This window comes from Herpailurus yagouaroundi, unplaced genomic scaffold (assembly GCF_014898765.1).
Source record: "Herpailurus yagouaroundi ecotype Mexico unplaced genomic scaffold, PumYag 183, whole genome shotgun sequence".
Lineage (NCBI taxonomy): Eukaryota > Metazoa > Chordata > Mammalia > Carnivora > Felidae > Herpailurus > Herpailurus yagouaroundi.
The window spans coordinates 6,898,973-6,924,462 of NW_024412414.1; the positions used below are offsets into that span (position 1 = coordinate 6,898,973).

General features: G+C 40.3%; 1 long non-coding RNA gene across 2 annotated transcripts in view; it reads left to right on the plus strand.

Moving 5' to 3' along the window:
* The window catches only part of LOC121041318 (uncharacterized), an 813,566-nt gene that overhangs the window by 673,395 nt on the left and 114,681 nt on the right, over window positions 1-25,490 (plus strand). For both annotated transcript variants that reach the window (XR_005795671.1, XR_005795672.1), the window contains 2 exons: window positions 5,409-5,530; window positions 22,158-22,273. This is a non-coding gene — a long non-coding RNA (uncharacterized LOC121041318). The remainder of the gene's footprint in view (window positions 1-5,408; window positions 5,531-22,157; window positions 22,274-25,490) is intronic.

Here is a 25,490-nt window from a genome sequence, read left to right on the forward strand (position 1 = left end):
ATAAAAAACATTTTTAAAAAGTTAAAAAATAAAAATAAATAAATTGCCTTTAAATAATACCTTCCTAAGAGAGTATGTTTTTACACAATTATAATGTCTGTCTTGAAACCTATGATAAAAGTCAAATCCTATGGTGTGTTTAGTCCATCTATTTTGACAGTCTTAGTCAAATTCCAAATAACAACAGAGGAGTGAGGGGCCTTGTAGCTAAAAATGTTTTGGCAGGACTTCTTTAGGGAGAAAAGGTGTTCCTCCATCTTAGCTTTGACAGGTATTCTCTGTTCCAACCAGATTCTTTGCTATTGCTCATTGGAAGAGGGGATTCAGGTAATGAAGGTGAAAGTGCTACAGGTGTTAGTGAGTTTCTGATTGATTTATAGAAGATATTCTTAGCCCCAGGAAAAAATGCTGGATGTAGTCTGCTGATGTCCTCTTTTGAAGGTGATGTTTGTAGACGAAAAGTAGTTTGACCAAAACTTATAGAAAGTTAGTGTCATAAGTAGAACCGGATTCCCTGTCTGTTAATTCTCAGCCCTGACAGTGATGGTGCTAACAATATCACCAAAAGTGTCCTTCTCACCATTGTTACCATCTTCATGAGCCACAGGGCTGGTTACCGCTTACTGAGCTCATAGTTTGTTCAGAATTACGGTAAATGCTTAACTATGTGCTCTAACTCAGGGAGCATAGGAAACAATTATGTTAAATGCCTAACTATAGGGGCGCCTTGGTGGCTCAGTTGGTTAAGAGCCTGACTCTTGATTTCACCTCTAGTCATGATCTCACAGTTTGTGAGATCTAATCCCATGTCTGGCTCTGTACTCAAAGCAGAGAGTCTGCTTGGGGTTCTTTGTCTCCCTCTCTCTCTGCCCTTCTCCCACCTCAAAATAAATAAACATTAAAAAACATAAATGCTTAAATATATGCTCTAACTCTGTGGTTAACAAAGAATTTTCAAACACTATATCCTGTGTTGGTATAGAAAGTTTCATTGAGACACTGCCATGCTCTTGTGTTTCTTTGGCTGGCAGCCCCCAGCTGCAACAGCAGAGTTGAATAGTTGGAATAGAAACTGTCTGACCTACACAGCCTCAAATATTTACCATCTGGTACTTTACAGAAGAAGTTTTCTGATTTCTTCTGTCTGCTATTCCAGGCATCAGCCTGTGGAGTCAGCACTATGATGGCATTTTATTGATGAAAAAATAGGGGCTCAAACAGAAACATACCCCCAATCATACAAACCATTGAGATGGGATCCAAATTGAAGTGTATTAGCCTCCAAAACTTTTGTGACCTATACTTTGTATTATCTCTGATTAATTGGGTTCATTCTATGGATTGTATCCTATTAAAGTAATACAGTGGGCTTGAATATGGTGACATTTTTTTCTCCCTTAAACTTTAAGTGATATTCTAAAATGGGGAACTTGTCCCTAGAGGGTAATCACATCACAATGGCATATTTACTTTTAAAACTAAATTATATTTTATGGCAGTTGCTAAGTTAATGAAATGATTATACTACCAGCTAAGTGGATTTTATTACTCCATGCTTTTTGCAGGACACCTGAGAATTGACTGTTAGGCAATGAGAGAATTGATTTCTCAGTGGGAATTTGAGCCCTGAACTTAGACTCCCCTGAAGCATATCTGTATGTATTTACATGAGCTGCTTATTACCCTAAATATTTCATTCAAGCTGGTATTTTTTGTTGCTTTTAAAAGTTCCAGTTGCATCCTTCAACTCAGTGGATATCAATCTTTATGGTACATTCCAAGTATAGGGGAGTCCTGAAAAATGAAATATCTAAGCCCAGGTCCCCCTCTCCACTTCCATTAATTAATTGCTCATTTACTTAAACAAAAAGTTGGTGTGGAGGCAGTGTTGATAGCCTCTGTAAAGAGTGCTTTGCCAGGGACTTGATACACTCTGAGTTAAGGGCTCCTTGGAAGCAGGCAAAATTAAAATTTTCTCGCTTGAATGAGCAACAAGGGACTTGTGAAAGATTTTGAGGTTTTCATTGCTCATGCTATGTGTCCATTTCTATTTTTCCTCATCAGCCAGTCCACATTTCACCATATTAGCTTTGGGAGAAAGGTCTAGATAGTATAGATTAAGTTAATATAAATTAGACACAATTAGGCATCAGTTACCTGGAAAGCAGGAAGAGTGTGGATCATCCAAAGCTTGAGAAAGTTAAACATTGTTTATTAATTAATTAGATATAGAAACTGTGCTTCAGATTTATTAGGTGTCCTTGATAAATAGCAGATTTCTGAGTCCTACCCCAGATCTCCTGGATCAGAACTCGTAGGGAGGAGGCCCAAAGAATCTGTAAAGGTGGTTCTTATGCACACCAAGTTGTGAGAAAAGAATATATTGAGTCCTATGTTTCTATTGATGTGTGAATATTACTATATCAAAAGACAGGAGGTGGGGAAAAGAAGCATACAGGCATGTTCAGCTGACAGAATATTCCACTGATTATCAGATGTATGTGCACACACATACTTATTTACACATGCATGCACATACACGTATATTTCAGGTGGTCAAGTACAAGTATTCATTTGTACTTGACATCCCTTTGCCTAGACTGAGCTCTTTGTATATGTGCCTCTTCTCATCATTCAAGTGTCAGCTCAAATGTCAATCCTCCAGGGGGCTTATCTTGACGATCACGGTAGATGTATGGCAGACATTTCCCTAATGTTCATTCTTCTTTGTATCTATGCCTTTTGCCATGTGACTTTGCAGTTTATTTCATCAGGAAGTGCAGTCTATTTCCCCTCCCTTTGAATCTGAGCTGACCATGAAAACAAACCTACTGTGACCAAGAATATACAATCAAAATTCCAGTGTATGGCACAAAAACAGACACATAGACCAATGGAATAGAATGGAGAACCCAGAATTGGACCCACAGAAGTATGGCCAACTAATCTTTGACAAAGCAGGAAAGAATATCCAATGGAAAAAAGACAGTCTCTTTAACAAATGATGGTGGGAGAACTGGACAGCAATATGCAGAGGAATGAAACTAGACCACTTTCTTACACCATTCACAAAAATAAAGTCAAATGGATAAAGGACCTGAATGTGAGACAGGAAACCATCAAAACCCTAGAGGAGGAAGCAGGAAAAAACCTCTCTGACCTCAGCTGCAGTAATTTCTTACTTGACACATCCCCAAAGGCAAGGGAACTAAAAGCAAAAATGAACTGTTGGAGCCTCATGAAGATAAAAAGCTTCTGCACTGCAAAGGAAACCATCAACAAAACTAAAAGCCAACCAATGGAATGGGAAAAGATATTTGCAAATGACATATCAGACAAAGGGCTGTATCCAAAATCTATAAAGAACTCACCAAACCCCACACTCAAAAAACAAATAATTCAGTGAAGAAATGGGCAGAAAACATGAATAGACACTTGTCTAAAGACATCCAGATGGCCAACAGACACATGAAAAGATGCTCAATGTCACTCCTCATCAGGGAAATACAAATCAAAACCACACTCAGATACCACCTCACGCAGGTCAGAGTGGCTAAAATGAACAAATCAGGAGACTATAGATGCTGGCGGGGATGTGCAGAAACGGGAACCCTCTTGCACTGTTGGTGGGAATGCAAACTGGTACAGCCGCTCTGGAAAACAGTGTGGAGGTTCCTCAAAAAACTAAAAACAGACCTACCCTATGACCCAGCAATAGCACTGCTAGGAATTTACCCAAGGGATACAGGAGTGCTGATGCACAGGGGCACTTGTACCCCAATGTTTATAGCAGCACTTTCAACAATAGCCAAATCATGGAAAGAGCCTAAATGTCCATCCACTGATGATTGGATAAAGAAATTGTGGTTTATATACAACAATGGAATACTACGTGGCAATGAGAAAGAATGAAATATGGCCCTTTGTAGCAACATGGATGGAACTGGAGAGTGTTATGCTAAGTGAAATAAGTCATACAGAGAAGGACAGATACGATATGTTTTCATTCTTATGTGGATCCTGAGAAACTTAACAGAAAACAATGGGGGAGGGGAGAAAGAAAAAGGGAGAGAGCTAAACCATAAGAGACTCTTAAAAACTGAGAACAATCTGAGGGTTGATGGGGGGATGGGAGGGAGGGGTGGGTGGGTGATGGGCACTGAGGAGGGCACCTGTTGGGATGAGCACTGGGTGTTGTATGGAAACCAACTTGACAATAAATTTCATATTAAAATTAATTAATTAATTTTTAAAAATCCAGTGTATTCATCATAGGCCTTAACACTCTTTGCATACTTTTCTTGTTCTCTTGACCCCTGCCTCCATCATATAAACAAGCCCAGGCCTGTCTCCTGTTTGATGTGAGACACATGGTCCAGTCATCTCATCATCCAAGTTAACGTCCAGGCGTAAGAGCAGAAGCTATTTGATATGAGCCTGGCACAAGCTGATCTGTCTTCTGACTGCAAATTCATGACTGAACTCAACCTGGATTAGTCTCACTGGGTCAAGATCAGCAGAACTACTTACCTGTTCCTTAATGCATGGGAATTAATAGTTGGTATTTTAAGCCACTATATTAAGAGAAATACTTGTTCTTTAAGTCCGTATATTTTGGGGTGCTTTGTTACACAGAAATAGCTAACTGGTAAAACCATCTTTTCAAAAGTCTTCACCTTATTACCTCTTCATTTTGTATACAGTCTTCTGTGTCTTTCTCATTATCTGAAATTAGTTTGCTTTTACTTGATTTTCACATAAGAATGAAAATACATTGAGATTAAAGTTTCTTTTTGTCTTGTCTGCTGATGAATCTCCAATGCTTAGAGCAGTGCCTAGCTGGTAGACAGTTGGTAAATATTTATTGAATCAACAAACACATTTCATATAGGCATCCCTTACAGATGTTGTTTCCTAGTCTTTTTTTCCTAAAGGTTTATTATTAGAGAATGGTAAAATTTATTCTCAGGAGGTCTATAATGGGAAATGATGGGATGTGGCTCACACTTACGAGAAGTTGCTAGAAAATGCTAGCTTGGAAGTGGCTAAGTGGGTCACTTTCCTAAGTGGGTCATGTCACATTTTGTTTTAGTCCCAAGTCCTGTCTGCTGCATTGGCTGATGTTAAAACTTGGGAAGTTAGGGAGACACTCTAAAGATACTAAGTATTTTAGACAGGGATTCATATTTTCCAGGAATCCATGGTCTGTGACATTGTGTCCATAGGTAATATTATTTACTTTTTTGTGCATTGAGAAGGAAATCTGTGGTATGGTTTGTCCTAGGGAAGGACATTAAATGCTGTGGAAGGGTTCTGCTCTTTTCTACCAGCTGAATGTTTCTGGCAATGGGTCTGTTCTTTGGGCTGCCTAACTGTCATCTTTTCTTTTGAATCTTTCTTCTTTCCAGAAGCAATATATGCCAGTGGTTGAGAATCTCCACTTTGGAAGCTGATTTCCAGAACTGGCAAATGGGCTCACCAATAAACATCTGTGTGACCTCAGGCAAATCACTTTATGTGCATCATTGAGGTAAGGATAGTCCCTACCTTGCAGGGCTATTGTAAGAATAAATGATCTAATAAATGTAAATCTTCAGGACCAGAGCCTAAGAATATAGTAAACACTATGTAAGTATTAACTAGGAATGTTATTACTATTGACACTCATTGTCAGTCATGTAATTTTGAAAAAAAAAATTGAAAAATCCATCTTAGAACCTCAAGTTGGTTATCAGATTCCTATAGTATGGTCATTAGTAACTACTAGTTTTAGGAATGATAATACTTGGATTTGATGACTGCTTACCTTGTGATAGACTGGATGCTAAAACACTTTTTATTCCTGCCTAATAATACTTTTCACAACCCTATGCTGTAAGTAGCTTATTATCATCTTACAGATGAGGATGGTAAAGGATCAGAGAGGTTTAGAACCTTGCCCAAGTTTTCACAGATACTAAGCCAGGATTCAAACCTATTCGGGTTGATGCCACATACCCCTCAATTCTACCTCTGACTTCCCATAAGAGAAACAAAATGTAGTAAGTTAGAAGTAACTTATCATAAAAGACTACTCTTACTGATGATGCCATTTCTATACAACTCTGGAAATATACCTTTGCATCAGACTTAGGAGTTTGTGGAGAGTTTTCACATGTGCATTATTGTTCCCTGCAGTCCTCACAACAATCTTGAGAGGTAAATGGCCTCCATTTTCCAGTGTTCTGGGAAGCAGAGGTTGGAAAAATCCAGTCACTTATTTTAAATTCCACAGCCATGATATGACAGCACTTTGACATAATCCAAAGGTCCAAGGCCAAGTCCCACACTCTGTTGACAATGCTATGTTGACATAACATCATTGACTTACTGATTTGTATTTTTTTTTTCAACGTTTATTTATTTTTGGGACAGAGAGAGACAGAGCATGAACGGGGGAGGGGCAGAGAGAGAGGGAGACACAGAATCGGAAACAGGCTCCAGGCTCCGAGCCATCAGCCCAGAGCCCGATGCGGGGCTCGAACTCACGGACCGCGAGATCTTGACCTGGCTGAAGTCGGACGCTTAACCGACTGCGCCACCCAGGCGCCCCTGACTTGTATTTTTCTAACTTCAGTCTGTGAGATGTTAGGCATATTCTGGAATAGAAGTCAATAATTTAGGACAACAGGCATTCTTTAAATTCATAGAGGCTTAAAATAGCACTATAAATGGGAGGATTAAGCTACTTAGAAGGACACAATATTTTTGGGTACTTTGGTGAAATCATTGCCTCTATCCAACTACCACTCGAGGGAAATCAATTTGTTAAATCTATTGATTAAACAAAATCTTTAGATTCTAAGTCTACTCCTTGGTCGCAGCCTAATTTCACACGACTGTAGAGCTATGTTTTCTAAAACGTTACTTAAAATAGGTTTTAAGTAGAAAAGAATAAAGCTTTAAAACTATAGTATTAGATTTTTAAAATCTTTTTTTCTTAATTAGAGCATGAGTAAAGGAGAGGGGCAGAGGGAGAGAGAGAATCTTAAGCAGGCTCCATGTTCAGTGCTGAGTCTGACACAGAGGTCTGTCTCTCAGACCGTGAGATCACGACCTGAGCTGAAATGAAGAATCAGATGCTTAACTGACTAAGCCACCCGGGTGCCCCTAGATTTTTTTTTTTTACTTAAGACTTCACTATGTGGGCTATGGAGCTCTGAAAAGAGATGACATATATAGCCTCACAAGTTTGTTTGGCCATGGAACTCCCTAGAGTAGGAGTTGGTACACTATAGCCCAGGGACCAAATCCAGTTGTGACTTGTTTTGGTTTACTCTGTGACATAAAAAATGTTTTTTGTGTTGTTTTGTTTTTACATTCTTAATGGGTTCAAAAACAAGAAAAAAGAATATGCAACAGACTGTATACGGCTTACAAAGCCTATAATATTTACTATCTGGCCTTTCATTGAAAAGTTCTGTCAAAACAAATGCCACCTTCCAGAAACAACAGCAGCGCCCTCATCATTGCCATGGTCGTGGTAGCTTGTGTCCAAGATGGCCGTCATCAGTTCCTTCCCCTCTTATACAGGCAGGCAAGTCACCCATCAAATGCAGTGTCTGTTCTCCTACTCCTTAAATGTGGGCTGGCCTGAGAGTTCTTTGACCAATAGAATATGTCACCAATGACATAACAGTTTTAGACCTAACTGTTAACAAACTGTAGTGCCTTAGTCTCTTGTAATCCTGAAGCACCATGTAAAAGATTCAACTACCCTGCTAGAGAGAGATCACACTTCCAGACATCTTGGAGAGAGAGAGAGCCCAGTCTTCCAGCCATCCTATCAAGGACTAGATGTTAGTGAAGCCAGCTTAGATCCTAGAGACAAAGTCAAATGTCAGTGGAACATCAGTAAGTGATGCTCGTTGATGCCATGTTGAGCAAAAAAAAATTGGCCAGTTAAGCAGTTTGAATAGATGCACATGATGATGACATAGGAAAAAATAGTTGATATTTTAAGCTATTTTAGAACAACCCCATGAGCATCTTTATCCTTGCCATCATTCTGGAGACAATTTCCACGACTGGCATCTCAAGACACTCACTTTGAGAAAATCTGATTTTGTAATAAAATCCCATCTCACAATTTGGTGTTTTTATTAAATTACACAGACCATTCCACAAATGGTATAGATGAGTGAGGTTTAACCTAGTGATACAAATATTTTTATCAAATGTTATACACAGAGGACTTTGTCAGTTGTGATATGCCTACTGAGACAAGATAGCAATCCAAACCCCTGAGCTCCTTCATCTCCTATCTCCAACTATATCTTATAGCCTGCACTACTATCTAGGCATGGAGATTCCAAACAACTAAACCTCTGCTATCTTAGTTGTACTGCAATCTCTTTAGGGAGTTACAAGATCGCATCAGGAAAGAAAAAAAAAAAAAAAAAGATCATTACATATGTACCAAATCCCAGCACATAACAGATGCTCAGTGATGGTATCTTGTGGATGTTCATTTCCAATTCAGGAGGGCATCATTCCTTCACTCCTGAATGGTTGATATTTTCTCCTTGTTGTTGATGATTGTGCTGCTCAAGTCCTGTGTAAGCAACCAGATACACTGATGGCTTGCTTTAACTTGTCACACTTATAACAGCTCATTAACATCCCCACTGTCTACAGAATATCTCTTTTCTTTAGCTCTGCCCATATACCCTTTGATAATCTAGCCCTAGCTTATTTCCCAATCTGCTACCTGAAATTTAATGTCCCTAAATTTTTCTTTAAAAAAATGTTCATTCGTTTATTTTGAGATGGAGAGCACAATATGGGGGAGGGTCAGAGAGAGAGAGAAAATCCCAAGCAGGGTCTGTGCTTTCAGCATGGAGCCCGATGCAGTGCTTGAATTCATAAACTGTGGGATCCAAAATCAAGAGTCCAGTGCTTAACCAACTGAGCCACCCAGGAGCCCCACTAAATTTTTCATTGTTCCCAGAACACACCATATCTTCTTATAACGTTGCACATGCTATTCCCTCTTCGCTGAATGTGTGTCCCTGCCTTTCCATCTAATGCATGTCTTCCCAGATGGCATCTCCAACTCTTTAATTTTTTTTTAACGTTTATTTATTTTTGATACAGAGACAGAGTGTGAGTGGGGGAAGGGCAGAGAGAGAGGGAGACAGAATCTGAAGCAGGCTCCAGGCTCTGAGCTGTTAGCACAGAGCCAGACGTGGGGCTTGGACTCACGAACCGTGAGATCGTGATATGAGCCGAAGTCAGACCCTTAACCAACTGAGCCACCCAGGTGCCCCATCGAACTCTTAATTAATCTCCTTTGGTATGGTTTTCAGGCTCCCCAAAGAGAGACTGTCTAGGCATGTATATGTCTGCTATATTTCTTACTACATTGGTTACAATTTATCTTCCCAAGATAAGCTTTATTTCTCTTAGCCCCAGTTTTTTGAGGTTTTTTTTTCATTCATCTATGAAATAGGAAAATCTTACATACCTTCAGGCTTATTGTGAAGAGTCAACAAAATGGAGTATATGTAGGTATCTGGCATGTGCTAACAAAAGAAAAACTCACTGTAAATCTTTGTCTCTGTCTAATGTTCATGAATTACTGCTTTCCCCTTCCCACCTCCTCCAACACACTGATCTGGTCTCAGGCAGGCAGTGTGTCTCTGATACTGTCCTATCCACAGTGTCTGGCAAAGATGAGGTGCTTGGTAAGTAAGTGCTGAATGTATTGGTCTTTCTAGTTGTATGATGGACCTTGACTAATTACTTTTTTTTTTTGATTGGATAATTAGCCACCTGTGGAAGAAAATACTTAAATAGAAAACACACTGCAAAAGACCTCCTTTAGTTTTGGAAGATTATAATGTACAGAAAACACCATGCTAGGCATGGTCATTTATCTATCTCCATTGGTAGTAACTGTACATAAGGCCATTCCTGCTGTGAGTTATGTTTTCTTGGTGGGCAGCCAAGGACAAATCTAGATCCAGTTCCAGTTGTTCCCCCAAAATGACTCCTTGTCCTTCTTGCAACAAGGAGAACATATAATGAACTCACATTCTTTGCCAGTGTCAAATTTAAGAATCCATCTTTATTTTTCTTCTTTCAAGAATCTTCATTTTATCATTGCTCACTGTGTTTTTTCCATCTACCTGGTATATATTAAAATAGCAGACATGGTTTCATTTGCAGGTTATTTCCTTCCCTGCTAATTGATTTTTGAGGTGCTAACTCTTTTTTCTTAATGTAATTTATTGTGAATTCAGCTGAGGTTTTATTTATAATACTCTATTTTCCATTGTCATGTGAAATGGCTTGGAGGGAACACCAGGGAGAGTCCCTTGGGATTGGTGGGAAGTAGGCTGGTAGTTTACATGGGCCTTTGGGTCCCACTGCATCCTTCATAGAGGTGTCATTGGGGTAGAGTACATCTGGGTGTGTCACAGAGCCCTGCAAAAGCAGAAGGATCCCACTCCTTTCTGCTCTCCCCTGTAAAGAAAAAGAAAGATAGGGCCATGGACAACCTAACTGCTTGGATTCAAGGCAACAGGGGCTTAGGCAGCAGATTTCCAGCCAAGTCCTATGGGATACCAGCTACTCAGCACCTGGAAACATAGACCAACATATCCTGTAGCAGGAAGGCTCATGAAAGCAAGATGGCTACTTGATGGCCCACAATCCTGTGGAAGGTTGAGTTGGGCTACCCTCTGGGTAAGGTGGGGAAGCCAGTAACGAGAGAGCTTGTTGCCAAGCAACCTAGAGAAGGAACCTGGGGTCACTGATTGGACAATCCTGCTTGTCTCCGTATGCATTTTTGTTGCCGTTGTTCTCCATCATATGCATCTATAATCCAAAGGAAGGTGATCAGTAAAACAGCTCTAATCCCGTAAACTTGTATTAAAAAATCAGTCCAAATGGTCTATATGCAGATGAAGAAATATTTTATACTTAAAAGGGTACTATGAGAAGGTACTAGAAAAGGGTAATAGGGATAGATTTAAAAGCGAAATCTCCATCTTTGAAGCCTTCGCTCCCATTTTCTATTGTTTTATTTCACTTTTGCTATCTATATTGTATTGCCTTAAATCTGTGATGCTTATGCCGTGGTTTTTCAATATGGGTTGCTGAATGTCTATATAAGAAAGCAGTCTACTACTATTTCCAGTACTAGACTACATATAGTTGAAGCAACATATTCACATTTATAAATCAACTAAGATGGAAGGAAAGAGTATGCTACTGTGGTTTCAAAATCAGATCTAAAAGAGAAATTTCTGGATATTCAGACCATAGCAACCTCATTTGAGTCAAAATGCAAAATACTGTGATGATGATTTTATAAATAAGAGGAGTTTTGTTATTTGTAAATTCTGGCCAATTTAGGAATTTATTTATTTTCTACCCACCTTTCTCAAATCATAGTTTCCATTCCTCTGCCCAATAGCCTCCGGAGGCAGCCTTTTGCTTACACTATGGCCACATTCTATAAAATTTTCACCAAGCTGCTGTTCATATTTTCTCCCATCTCTTGGAGTCCAGCCAGAAAAATTCTGTTTTTAAGGGATATTGTGGTTAGATTGAATCCACTAGATAACCCAAGATAATCTCTTGTTTGTTAAGATTTTTTATTCTGTTTATTTAATTTTGAGAGGGAGAAAGAGAGGTGGGAGGGACAGAGAAAAAGGCAGACACAGAATTCGAAGCAGGCTCCAGGCTCAGAGCTGTTAGCACAGAGCCCGATGCAGGGCTCAAACCAATGAATGCAAGATCTTGGCCTGAGATGAAGTTGGATGCCTAAATGATTGGAGCATCTGGGTGGCTCAGTCTCTTGACTTTTAAGGTCTACAGCCTTAAATACATTTTCCAGGTCCTTTTTTCAAGTAAGGTAACATAATTACAGTTTTTTGAGGAATGGAACATGTGCATCCAGGGAGGGGGTGTTATTCTGCCTATACAACATGCCTGTCCTCTTTGTCCTGTGGTGTGCTCCTGCTTAACCTTCAAATTCCAGCTCACGTGTCACTTCCCCTCTGCACATTGTACAGATGTTCCCACCTCCAGGAATATCATTGACACCCTTTCTGTGCTTCCTCAAGTCTTTGACCATAATTTTCAGTTTCAATCACATTGTTGTATTACTCTTGGTGCATTTACCTCTACTAGAATGCTAGAGAGGTTTTGAAGATAGAAATGATGATTTATTTATTCCTTATCCAATGTGATAAGTTCAAGGCTAGCACATGCAGTGAATGCTCAGTTCCTTTGAACATGTGGGGTCCAACCATATTCTAGAATACCTCATTTCATTGACCTCTTACCTTTCATTTTCCCACCTTTCTCTGTCTTTTTCTTCTCCCTTCTTCCCATAACTGCAGAACCCCTTGGACTGAAAATGACTTTGTCCACCCACACTCACAGAAGAAATGAATCAGTGTTTCATTTCCATCTTAGATTTTATTCAGTCCAATATTTTATACCATCCCCAAGTCTCTGTAATTCAAATGATAGAGAATCCAGATCTGCAAACATCTGCTGAATAAGCTTTGCTTATTTTCTCATTTGAAATATTTTATTTAATATTTCCAAAAACCTCTTGTGATAGGTATGACCTTTCTGAAGGGGCTCAGTTAAGCGGGGAAAGGGAGACTCTTAATCAAGGCCCTAGGTTTTTGGGTCCAGGATTCTTCTATCCATATTGCTTCAACTTGTATTATTTTTGAATTATTCTCTCTGCCTCCCCAGAGATCCTTGCCTCCTGTCATCTTTGTCACTGTGACAGGCAAGTGTGAAGTTCAAAGATGGCTTTCTGTCTCCCTACTCCTGCCATGCCCCCTGGCTCCTGGATTCACTGACATAGGTGCCGTTACTTCCATCCCACCAGTGTCTTTCAGATATGTCTGTTTCTTCATAGTCTCTGCACCTCAATGTGTCAGATCAGGTTCTGGGAGATGCATGAGAATCCATGGATGTTAGGGCAGACTTTGCCAGAAATGAGAGACAAGCATACAATCCAGGCACGGGCCTTCTAGGTTACCTCAGAGGAACCCTGGATATGACTTGGAGCACTGTGAATACAGAAAAGAAGTGTCCACAGGAGAGGGGGATAAAGAAGAAGAACCAAAGTAGACTAGGGAGCAAATTTTGCCTTAAGATATCAGGCAGCAAACTCCTCCTGTGTGAGCCAAGAAAGAGAACTTTGCCTTGGGTCTGTCATAAAAGGGATTTTTTGCCTTTAAACTCTAAACTCCTTTATAATAGGCAAGTTTGAGAAGGTTTTTTTTTTCCAAATAGAAGTAAGAAATCAGATTTTTTTAAAGATATTTTTCTTTTAGTTCAACTCTCCTTGAATTTACGTGTGAATTTAGTCATCATCTACACAGCTTGTTCTCTCTTTCATTAGATGGTAGGATCTGCAGGGCAGTCTCCTCGCCCCCCATTTGGGGATGTGCTAATGCAGTGTTGGTTACTCTCTCTCATTATCAGAGCCTATTGGTAGGTCCCATATCAAAGGGTATGCACTGCACCATTTACATTTTATCTCAGAAATTGCATTAGCTGGCATTTATGGCTGAAAGGGAGAGATTAAATTGTTCTATCCATTTTTAAACCTGTGGTGTTGCTTTGCAAGGAGTGCACCTAAAGGGATGCAGTATTCATGAGAGTAAGGCCTCCTCCCAGGTAAGCACAAAATCCTATCGACTAAACTGGGATCAAGGAGAGAACAGAGACCAGAAGTCTATAAATTTTATGCTTACTGATGCAACTTCAAAATTGTTTTCTATTTCTCAGCACATATTTATTTTTATGTGCCATCTTCTGCTATTGAAGAATGGACATGCATGGAGGGGACAGGCAGGAGACTGATTCTTACGTGCGGTTTGTCACTAACTAGATGCATATAGCCTGGGTTCAGGTACACACACCTTAATAGTGATGGACCCAGAACCAGGTTCTGTCTAAGCACAATTTTTCTTGTATGGAAAATGCATTTAATGTGGGAGTTAAACCATATAGGAGTCTTGAATATTTATTGTAGTAGACTTTTGTTTCTCTGTCTTTAATCTCGTCTCTTTTTAACCCATCCCTGCTTCACAATAAAAAAGATCCATCTAGAATCTGTATAATAATATTCACAAAACTACATTCTCTACCTTCTAAAAATATTTTTAGGGGGCACCAGCCTGGCTCAGTTGGTATAGTATGTTACTCTTGATCTCAGGGTCATGAGTTTGAGCCCCACATTGTGTATAGAGATTACTTTTTAAAATTTTGTAGATAATATCCAACTGTTATCATTGCTTTACTGGTTCTCCTGGCTCAGAGACGAAAACTGCTTTTGCATGTAAAGTGAATGTGGGCAAGGACTAGAAGGGGGTGGCTGGATTCACAGACTGTCCTTGGTCCTGAGAGCCTCCTTTCATACTGCCTAGGGTGCTGCCATAGGCAGGGACTGCATGCACATGAATGAAAAGAAGCCAGCCCTCTGGATTTCACAAGGAATAAGGACACTGTTGTGAAATTGGATATGTCCAAGGAGCTTGTTTATGTTGAAAGGATGAAACAGGGTTTCTCGAAAGAAATGACAGCATTAATATGAACTTGGGCAGTGGGGAACAGTGCAAGAGATAGTGCTGGCTGAAACTGGAAGGACAAAGTAGTGATGTTAGCATTCCTGATTTCCCCAACTGCCTTAGAGAGGCTACTACCCAGTGTCACCATGTTTACTGTATTCTAATATTATCTCTCCTCTTTGCTCATGTTCAGGGGTTTACCTCTCACCACCCAGCTCTTCATACACCGCAGACTCTTGAACAAACATAATCTCTCTCCCAGGGGCTATATTGGAAGGCAGGGCGACCTCATTTTGAACCACAGCTCTGCCACTGGGCATGTTTTTTAACCTATTTCTTAGTTTCTTCATTCACAAGGAGGAAGAAGTGTTCACCATTAGGATGATCCTAGCAGAAGGTGCTGTTTATTAAATGCTTCCCTTTAGGGTAAACAGAGCACAGAGATTTCCATTTAATTCATTTCTTAGAAAATCGTGTAGTGGTAGACACCATTATCTGCATGTTACAAAGGAGGAAATGTGAGATTTACTAAGCATGGGGTGATTTATGCAAGGTCACACAAGTGATCGAAAAGCTAGGATTGAAACCCAGCTCTGCCGGGTTTTACACCCTGAGCTCTTGACTTGTATTGGTTTCCTATGGCTGCTGTAACAAAGAGTTACAAACTGGGTAGCTTAAAACAACAAATATATCCTCTCCATGTTCTGGGGGCCAGAAGTTTGAAATCAAGAGGTTGGCATGAGCCATGCTCCTGAAACTTGTAGGATAATCCTGCCCTGCCTTTTCTAGCCTCTGATATGTGCTGGCAGTCCTTGGTTTCCTTGGTTTGCAGATGCTTCACTCCATCTGCTTGTCTTGTGATGTCTTAGTCACAGTTTTTCTGTTCTTGCTGCATCTATGTCCAAAGTTTCATTTTTATATAAGGTCACCAGGCCTATTGGATTAAGGACCCACCCTACTCCAGAGTGACCTCATCTTCACTAATTACATTTGCAATGACCCTATTTCTAAATAAGGTCTCATTCTAAGGTACTGAAAGTTAGGTCTTTAGGACTTCAGCACATCTTTTTGGGAAATAGAGTTCAATCTGTAACACTTACAGTGTTGAAACAAATGCCTACAGGCTTGTCATGAGAAATAAAGGAAGTAATAAATATGAAGTATCTGGCGTTTAGTAGACGTTAGAAATTGCTCATTTTTCTGATAAGATTATTTGAGGAGATAGATAATTTGTGAATCCGAAATGTATATTCCAAAGGTGTGAATTAGAAGTAAGGTGGCTGGCCATTGACAAAATGTGTTTTTTTTGGGGGGGGGGGGAGGGGCATGGATCCTTTTGAAATGCAAGTATACCAGGAAGGCTATTTCCTATTTGGTTTTCTCTTCAATTTAATTAATTTAAAGCACTGTAAGTATTGAATTGCAAGCCCATTTCTCTTGTTTTTTCAGTAATTTTCTTGGTAAAAGTGATAAGAGGAAAAGCAAAGATGCATTTCTTCTACCACATGATGAAATAGAAACATAGGCATTCCAGAAGGGGGAAATAGGTAAAAGCTAGAAATTCATGTAATCCAGGTTAAGGGTGCTGTCATTATCAAGGAAACATCACCCAATAATCATAAGATGATGTCAAAATAGTTTAAAATTTTTATCTGAGTTTCTAATAGGAGGGAAATAGTCCATTGCATTAATTCTTAGAATTTTCTTTAATTGCCATTCATTTCCTTTATGACTGAAACACCTCTGCACCATCTCTTCCAAATTCCATAATTTCTTTCTCTCCAAAGGCTAGCCTAATGCCTCCTGTGCCCTCCTGGCCTTTCCAGTTTTGCTACTTGATTTTGATTGTTCAGATACAGCATCGCAAACTCTGAAAGGTCCAACTTGACAATGGCAGGACTGTGAGTAAAAGTTCTGGATCACTAGAAACAAATTGGGCAAAATTCAAAAGCTTTTTGGGTTTGTTAAGGACATATTGGGAATTAGTAGGCTTATTTTGTCTCCTTGCATATGATAGTGAATTATCTTGGAGTGGAGATAATTTTAAGCTTGATTCATGTATCAGTCCTGCTAATTTTCCAGGAGGTAGAAATAGAGGCATCTATAGAGCATCAGTCTGGTGGCTGTTGGAGTATTTTCTCCATACAAGACATGGTGCTAATCACTAGGGAAGTTCAGATACTTGTTACAGTGGCATAACAACTGTCAAGTCCAAGGTTTGAATGCACAATGGGTTTCCAGAGTCTCCTGGGTATGCCAGAGCTCAGAGCCAGCTCAGAGCAAAATGAGATGGGAAGCAAATATTGAGGTCAAGTATACCATAGTGTCCAACATTCATTATTTAACTTGAAGTGACATTCTTTAGGCTTTGGTCACAGAGTCTTGGGTAAAGGTAGAGACTTCATGAACCACCAATTTATGGATGACATAAATTTGGAAGGAATTGTAAAAATATTAGATATTAAAATTAAGTTTTAAATAATTTCAACCAGCTGGAACAATGGGTCTCATCTAGAAGATTAAATTTAAGAAAGATGAGTAGAATTTCATGAGTATAGGTCCAAAAAATACTCTAACTGCCAAATACAGGCATAGGGACTGTAGGGCATCATTTAGAAGCAGCCCTTAGGGCGCCTGGGTGGCTCAGTCAGTTGAGCGTCTGACTTCAGCTCAGGTCATGATCTTGCAGTCTGTGAGTTTGAGCCCTGCATCAGGCTCTGTGCTGACAGCTCAGAGCCTGGAGCCTGCTTCAGATTCTGTGTCTCCCTCTCTCTCTCTGCCCTTCCCCCACTCATGCGCGTGTGCGCGCTCTCTCTCTGTCAAAAATAAATAAAAACATTAAAAATTTTTTTTAAAAAAAGTTCTAATAGAAGCAGCCCAATGAACAATGACAGGGGGTTTCAATTTGCTGCCATTCTACCAATTTTGATTCATCACTGTGATGGCAGTGTAAATGTAAATATTATCTGATACATCCTTGGTGCTCATGGAACTGATGAGTGATTTCTAAAGTATTTTGTTTAATTCTCTTTGTTATGCTTTAAGAGAAAAAAATTGAAAACTGGAACATGTTTGCTGGGAAGCATGCTGAGTGGCTGAGACTAACTTGGGTCTTCTGAGAGAGGGTAGCTTGGCCTGGAGAAGAGAAGATGGTCTGTTGGGTGGTCAGAGAGCAGAGTCTGGCTTCTAGAGTCTAGAGGGAGGAATTGGGACGAATAGTAGATATATAATAAGGTAGACTTTAGTTTGGAAGACACCTTTTAAATGTGACCCATATATCAACTAAGATTTTCCTGCCAATTCAGGTTATTAGAAAAGTGTTCCTCTACCTGTGAAAACCTAATGTTCTCCCCAAATTCATATGATTTCTTTTGTATGGTCCCAAACAGTTCACTTAACACGATTTTGCGTTGCCAAAGACTTTACTGAAGATTTGGAAAGATGAAGAAACTTAAACCACAGCATTTAAAAACACTTGGGGCGCCTGGGTGGCGCAGTCGGTTAAGCGTCCAACTTCAGCCAGGTCACGATCTCACGGTCCGGGAGTTCGAGCCCCGCGTCAGGCTCTGGGCTGATGGCTCAGAGCCTGGAGCCTGTTTCCGATTCTGTGTCTCCCTCTCTCTCTGCCCCGCCCCCGTTCATGCTCTGTCTCTCTCTGTCCCAAAAATAAAAAATTAAAAAAAGTTGAAAAAAAAATTAAAAAAAAAAAATAAAAACACTTAAAGTTCAGTATTAGATATTCCTATTTTTAACTATTCCTAAGTCACTTCCACAACTCAGGATCCAGTATTCTACCCAGTTTCTTAACATTCTTTGCATTCTTTTCTTCCCCATTCCCCCTTTCTCTCTCCTCTCTTTCTTTCCATGTAGAGTTATCTATCATTGTCTTTTCTTGCTGTGGCTCCCACAAGTTCCTACCCACAGGGTCACATCTTCCTCAGGTAAGGTATTTAGTAAATGTGTTAATCCATTTGGGCTTCCATAACAAGGACAACATAGACAGGTAGCCTATAAACAATAAATATTTATCACAGTTCAAGACACTGGTTGATTGAGTGCCTGGTGAGCTCCCACTTTGTGGTTCGTAGACAGCCATTTTCTTGGATTGCCACACAGTGACAGGGTGAGGGAACTCTCTGGGGTCTCTTTTATAAGGACATTAATCTCATTCATGAAGGATCCAACCTCATGACCTAACCCCATCCATGTTCCCACCTCCTAATACCTCACATTGGGGATGAGGTTCTAGCATATGAATTTTGAGGGGATACAAATAATCAGTCTCTAGCCTGGAGATTTGCCTCAACAGTATTATCTCCCTATCAGAGTCTCTGGTGCTAGTTGTTTGGCTAATTGGTTATCTTACCCCACTCCCTTTGCAAGTTGAATCACCTTGAGAATGAAATGAGCTACTCAGGAAGTACTAACTCCCTCCTGCCCAGGGGGTAAGGATTGGACTCCCTCTGGGTGACTGCCTACCTGGAATCTGGTGGTGGTACTCCAAGCTTCCACTGTGGGGTGGAAACTGGGTGGTCTCTCAAATGACCATTGGATCTGATAGACCATCATTCTCTAATTAGCACTAAGTTGTGAATGGCCAGTAATTGTTTGGTGTGGACCCTAAAGCCTCTAGGCAGGAGCCACTCTTATGTAGATTTCAATTATTTATTTAACAAGTGTGTGATGAGCCTTCCCACAGGCCTTTTATGGTTCTAGGAATACAATATAGGGTGAAAGAAGACACCTCATGGAAATAAGAGTGTTGCTGCTGTAGACTGAATGTTTGTGTTCCTCTCAAATTAAATGCTACATCCTCACCCTGAATGTGTCAGCATTTGAAGGTGGGGCCTTTGGGAGGTGATTCGGTGATGAGGATGGAGCCCTCCTGAATGGCATTATTGCTTTTTTAAAAGAGACCCCAGAGATCTCCCTTGTCCCTTGTACTACTTGAGAGCATAGCAAAAAGATAGCTGTCTATGAACCAAGAAGTAGGTCCTTCCCAAGTTGCACTGCCAGTGCCTTCATCTTGGACTTCCCAATAGTCAGAACTGTGAGAGATAAATTTATGTTGTTAATAAGCTACACAGTCAATAGTATTTTTTATTAAAGTATCCTGACAGGACTAAGACACTATATTGCTAAGAAGGTGTTCCTGTGTGTCTTTCAGAAAGACCCATGGTAGATACTTGGTGGTAAAGAAACCTGGTAGGTACCTCAACTTAGCCCATGGCAGGATCCAGGCTTACGTGGCTTTAGATGTTTGTTAAGGATGTATGTTTCCAGACTCTCATCTTCTTCCCTGTTGGAACATGGGACTGAGACCACACTGGCTAATATTCAGTGTCTGATGTCCTGCTTGTTCTCTGATCTAATGGCTAGTGGCCATGCATTTAAGCTGTATAATTATGAGGAATATTCATACCCACTGAGCCTGTAGATTGATACACTTGGCAGAATTATCTCTGGGAGCATCCTGGTACAGGAGTTGTGATACACTAATAGAGTGGAAAATGACTAGATTCCTTTGGGAGAAACCCCTTGACTTCCCTTTGGAAGCATGGCATAGGCAGCCTCTTTATAATGATATTCCCAGAGGCAGGTATTTGAAGAATTTTGGATTAAAGATGTGTGGTGAGGTAAAATGACAAAAGAAATGTCTCAGGTAAGGAAAGCACATCCAGGCAGCTGACTAGAGGGGGCCCTGAAATGTTTAAAATGGCAGTGTTTTTTGGTGGAAAGAGAGGCTAGTACCTGGGGAGGGGAAGGGACTTCTTAAAGATGTATCAATTGGGCTCTAGTACTGAAATCCCTGTAAGTATTTGGGCAGAAAAAGACTTGGTCTGGGGGCTTAGGTGCACACAAACTCATCAGCCAGGGTTGAAGTTATGGTTCTAGACTGTACCCAGGAATGGCTCTCTCACTGTGAGCTAATGACCTATAGATGTGGGGTCCTTCACTTCCATGGCCTCTCCAGATGCTCTGGGAGGAGCCCTAGCAATTTATATTGAAATTGTATATTCCTTTATATGAAGGGCCCTCCTCATAATGAAAGTAAGCATCAGCCCAGCAAAGCATGGATGGGTCCCTGTCCCAGGGCAATCTTGTTCCTACCTCTGGAACCACTACTGGTGTTAGGAGTTTAATAAGATTGTTCTTCCACAACCACAAAAGTCACAAAGCAGGAAAGCCAGTGTCCTCTACCACTGTGAACAATGACTCTTGGCACCCAGGAAAAATAATAGACACTGAAAAGCTGCTCATAGAAAACTTTGTAATTCTGTAAACTTACTTTCTAGGCAAACAGAACAGAAAGATGGTTTCATTTTCCTTTCATTTTCTTTTCCTTTTGCCTCTATGACACATCCCCCTCTATGGCAAGAAGTGATACTAGAGATACTAGTATGGGTATACCAGCTTTCTTTCAGGTGGTTTTATAAGACACATCAAGTGCATTCATCTCCTGGAGCAGCTGTAACAAATTATCACACACTGGATGGCTTAAAACAACGAAGTTCATTGTCTCACAGTTCTTGAGCACAGAAGTCTAAAATCACCAGGCTGAAATCATGGTGTCTGTAGGGCAGCACTTCCCTCAGAGGCTCTAGGGGAGCATCCCTTCCTTGCCTCTTCCAGCTCCTGGTGGTTGCCAGCATTCCTTGGCTTCTGGCTACATCACCCCTGCGTCTCCCTGATCATACGGATTTCTCCTACTTTGTATCAAATGTCCGCTAGCCCTCCTTTTACAAGGATGCTTGTGATAGCATTTAGTGCCCACCCAGATAATCCATGATAATCTTGTCATCTCAGAATCTTTAATGTACTCCTATCTGCACAGATTCTTTATTTCCAAATAAGGTAACATTTACAGATTTTAGAAACTACACTTTTACTTGCAACCTTTCTGTGCAGGGTGTTTAAAGAATGTCTCTTGTAAGCACTTGAGTTTAAAAAAAATCTGACAGTCTCTTTTCTAATTTGCACTGGCTTGTTTACATTCAACAAAATTGCTGACTTAATTTAGGTTTAAAACAACCATCTTACTCGTTTTCTATTTGTCCTACTCTTTTTTTTCTCCCTCTTTTTCTTGCCTTCTTCTGGAGGATAAGGTATTTTTTATTATCCATTGCATTTTCTTGTCTCAACCTCACTCACATATGTGCTTTTGAATGGTGAAAACAAATTTGCATCCAGAATCTTAGTTGCAAAGGTATCTGGGAAATGTATCTTTCAACTTTTGCGCTTCTCTGTTTAGAAGAAGCATGCCAGGTGGTTGAGGAGGAAGTTCACAATATCCAACACACATAGTGAGTTAACAGATTTGTGATAACTTCCCCACTTTTCCTTACCCTCATTAAACAGGCACTCTATACTTAATCTGGGGTCTTAGGCTTTCCAGAATAAAACATGGAGCTTGGAGGGAATGGTGGATGGATATAAGCTTGGTCATTGAACTTGGCCATAGATAAATACAAGCATCATGATAGGTTTGTATTTTTATAATACTTAAGTAGTTTGCTGAGTATGCTAAACTGAGGAAATGATTCCATGGCTTCTGTTTTGATTTTGAAGGACTGTCATGAAGACTGATAAGGTGATGAATAAAAAGGAATAGAGAATACAAATCAGTGAAAGGAATTTGAAAATCTTTTCAATCAGTGCGTGATATCGGCGAAGACTGATCGAAGGTATAGTGAAAATACTATTTTTTTTATTGCGTCTCTGATTAGTTCTGCCTTCGTTGTGGATGGAAACTTACCTTCACAATTTGGAATTGCCTTACTTTTAGTTTTGGTATAAGGCAGAGGAGAATGGAAGAAAGCAGGGAGGGGCAGAATTAGATACATGTTTGGTTCTGTTCCAAGTCAGTCTGGCACAGAAATTGCAGCCCGAAATGGAGTGTCTCATTGTGATTCTTCATGTGCTAGCAACAGAGGCTGAATAGATAATTTGCCTTAAAATACAATCCAGAATGGGAGTGAATGTGGGGACAGTTGCTGCTACCCAGAGAGCAAACAGGCTTCTGCAACAGCCTAATGATCTATGTAAAATGGATCAAAGTGGCCCTTGCCAGCCTTGATGTTTACTGTGGTGAGTTTTAGTTAAGCAACCCTCAGGATGGTGCACATTTAAATGGGCTTCTAGAGACAGCTTTTCAGAGTCCAGCCTGCCCGGTCCCTGTGCTTTGTGGAATATTCAACCAGGTGATTTTCCCCAGAATAGGCACGCGAGCATCTCTTTACCCTCACTTTGAACATTTGGGACAGGTGTTGCAGAGTTTAATGTTATTGGGAGGTCTCCCCGATTTGTCTTATTGGTAATAGGCATTTTGTGTCCTAAACATTTGTGAGTATTTACAAAGAAGTTGCTAGAAGTAGAAATTATTTATTATGACCTCTGATACATTAGTTTGAAAGATACTGTTTTCTCAGCCAGGATACCTTCCCAGTAAACTCCTATTCTCTCCTTTGTTGAAGAGACTGCTTTTCATTGGGGAACAAAAGATAAACTCTGACCAAAAAACTGTAAGAATTCTTAGAAAAGGGTTTCTATTCCTGAATAAAAAGACAAAGCCTCAGGAAGAGGTTTGTAGCTTTATTTTTACTGCTTTAAGTGTGAACGTAGTGATTGGAAGTTCAGCAGCCATTTTGTGATTATGAGGGTGGAAGCCATACATCAAGGATGAGGGGCAGTGCAGGAGAAGACAAAGAACTCAGATTCTTAGATACCATCCTTGATCAGCTACAGCACATCTTAACTGTCTACCTACAGACTTTGTTTCTTAAGAAAAATAAATTCCTATATGTGTTCATTTTTTTAAGTGTATTTATTTATTTTGAGAGACAGAAAGTGTCTCTCAGGGGCAGTGAGGGGGAGAGGAGAGGGGCAGTGAGAAAGGAGAGGGAGAGAATCCCAAGCAGTCTCCTCGCTGACATCACAGAGCCAGACGTGGGGCTCAAACCCACAAAACTTGAAATCATGACCTGAGCCAAAATCGAGAGTTGGATGCTTAATTGTCTGAGCCACCCAGGTGCCCCTATATATTTTCTGTTTGTTGAATTTAAATTTCTTCCCTAGATTCTTCTCCTGCCTTGTGGATATCCTTCAATGACACAGCCTCACAGCCGCTTGTCCCTAACATATCCTACCTCCACACTGACAGGCACTTGAGCCCACTGACAAACTAATACCCAGATCAAAATTTTAATTAAAAATTTTTAAAAAATGTAAACATATCTGTGTGTCAGGCCTGTAGTATTTTACCTTATGTAATCCCTTAAAAACACTGAGGAATATTACAATGCATTTAAAATTAAGGAGTTTCTGGTGGCTCAGTCAGTTAAAGCCTTGGATTCTTGATTTCTGCTCAGGTCATCATGTCACAGTTTGTGGCATCAAACCCCACTCTTGGGATTCTCTATCTCTCTCTCTATGTCTCTGTCTCTCTCTCAAAAATAAACTTTTAAAAGAATTAAATTAGGGGTGCCTTGGTGGCTCAGTCAGTTGAACATTGGACTTCAGCTCAGGTTGTGCTCTCAATGTTGGCAAGTTCAAGCCCTATGTCAGGCTCACTGCTGTCAGAGCTGAGCACACTTCAGATCCTCTGTTCCCCTCTCTCTGCCCCTGCCCTGCTTGTGCACTCTCTCTCAAAAGTAAATAAAACATGAAAAAACTCTTTTAAAGGAGTTTCTTTTTTCTTTAATTGTTTAAAAATGTTTATTTTCGAGAGAGAGAGATACAGAGTGTGTGTTGTGTGTGTGTGGGGGGGGGGGGGTAGGCAGAGAAAGAAGGAGACACAGAATCCAAAGCAGGTTCCAGCCTCTGAGCTATCAGCACAGAGCCTGACATGAGGCTTGAACTCACAAACCCACAGGATCATGACCTGAACTGAAGTTGGACACTTAACTGACTGAGCCACCCAGGCACCCCAAGGAGTTTCCATATAATCCCAAATATGACTGAAAAATTGGAAATTGGGTTTTGTTAAATTCAGTATAAAATTTTGATGCACACACGTGTCGAAGAATTACACAGTGAGGTCCCACACATGGCATAAATTCAACAGTTTTCATTTTTTGTATGTGCTTCCTCACATAACTCTAGTACCCCTGGGATCTGAAATCATTTACATGCAACTTGTAATAATTCAGTAAAATTCTCTGTTACTAAGTGTTAAGGAATAGAGGAAGTACTATGTGCAGTTCTGCTAGTTTCCCTCCAGACATACAGTCTTGGATGTGTCGGATGTGAGGATGCTGAGCTTGGGAAAGAACATTGCTTCCCCATATTCTGACCCCACCTTTGGTTCAGGGGCCTACATGGGCACTCTTAAAGTTTGGTTTGTCCTGAACGGGATCACCAGTGGGAACTGGCTGGAAATAAAGATCCTTGGGTTCCATTGCAGTGCTTCTAAATGAAAGATTCTGAAGCAGACCCTCCAACGTGCCTTTAAACCATCCTTATATGGGTTTTCTCATGCACATTAAAGTTAGAGAACCAGCATTTTTGAGAAATCAACTGCACCGGTGTTAGGTGGTGGTGATTCAGGGCTTGTATTCATTATACTTTCCTTCTTCTAGCTCATCTTCTTTGAGATACACCACATGCAACTTTATTTTTTTCCAAGAACACCATCACAAGGAACACTTTGTGATCACAATATGAAAAAAAAAGTACAATCTTACTGGGGCTAGTGGATCTGTGGTGGATCAAGTTCACCTCAACTGTCGGGCCTTTTTGGATGTAAATTACCTACATTAGTGCAATTGATCTGGTTGTCTACATAGAATGTAAAGTACCAGATGAGCAAATTAATATTTAAACTGCCCCACCCCCCAACCTGGCTGAGGAGCTAAGGATAGATGTGCCACTCCTCTCCTGACAGGACAATTTAGGGGAATTCTT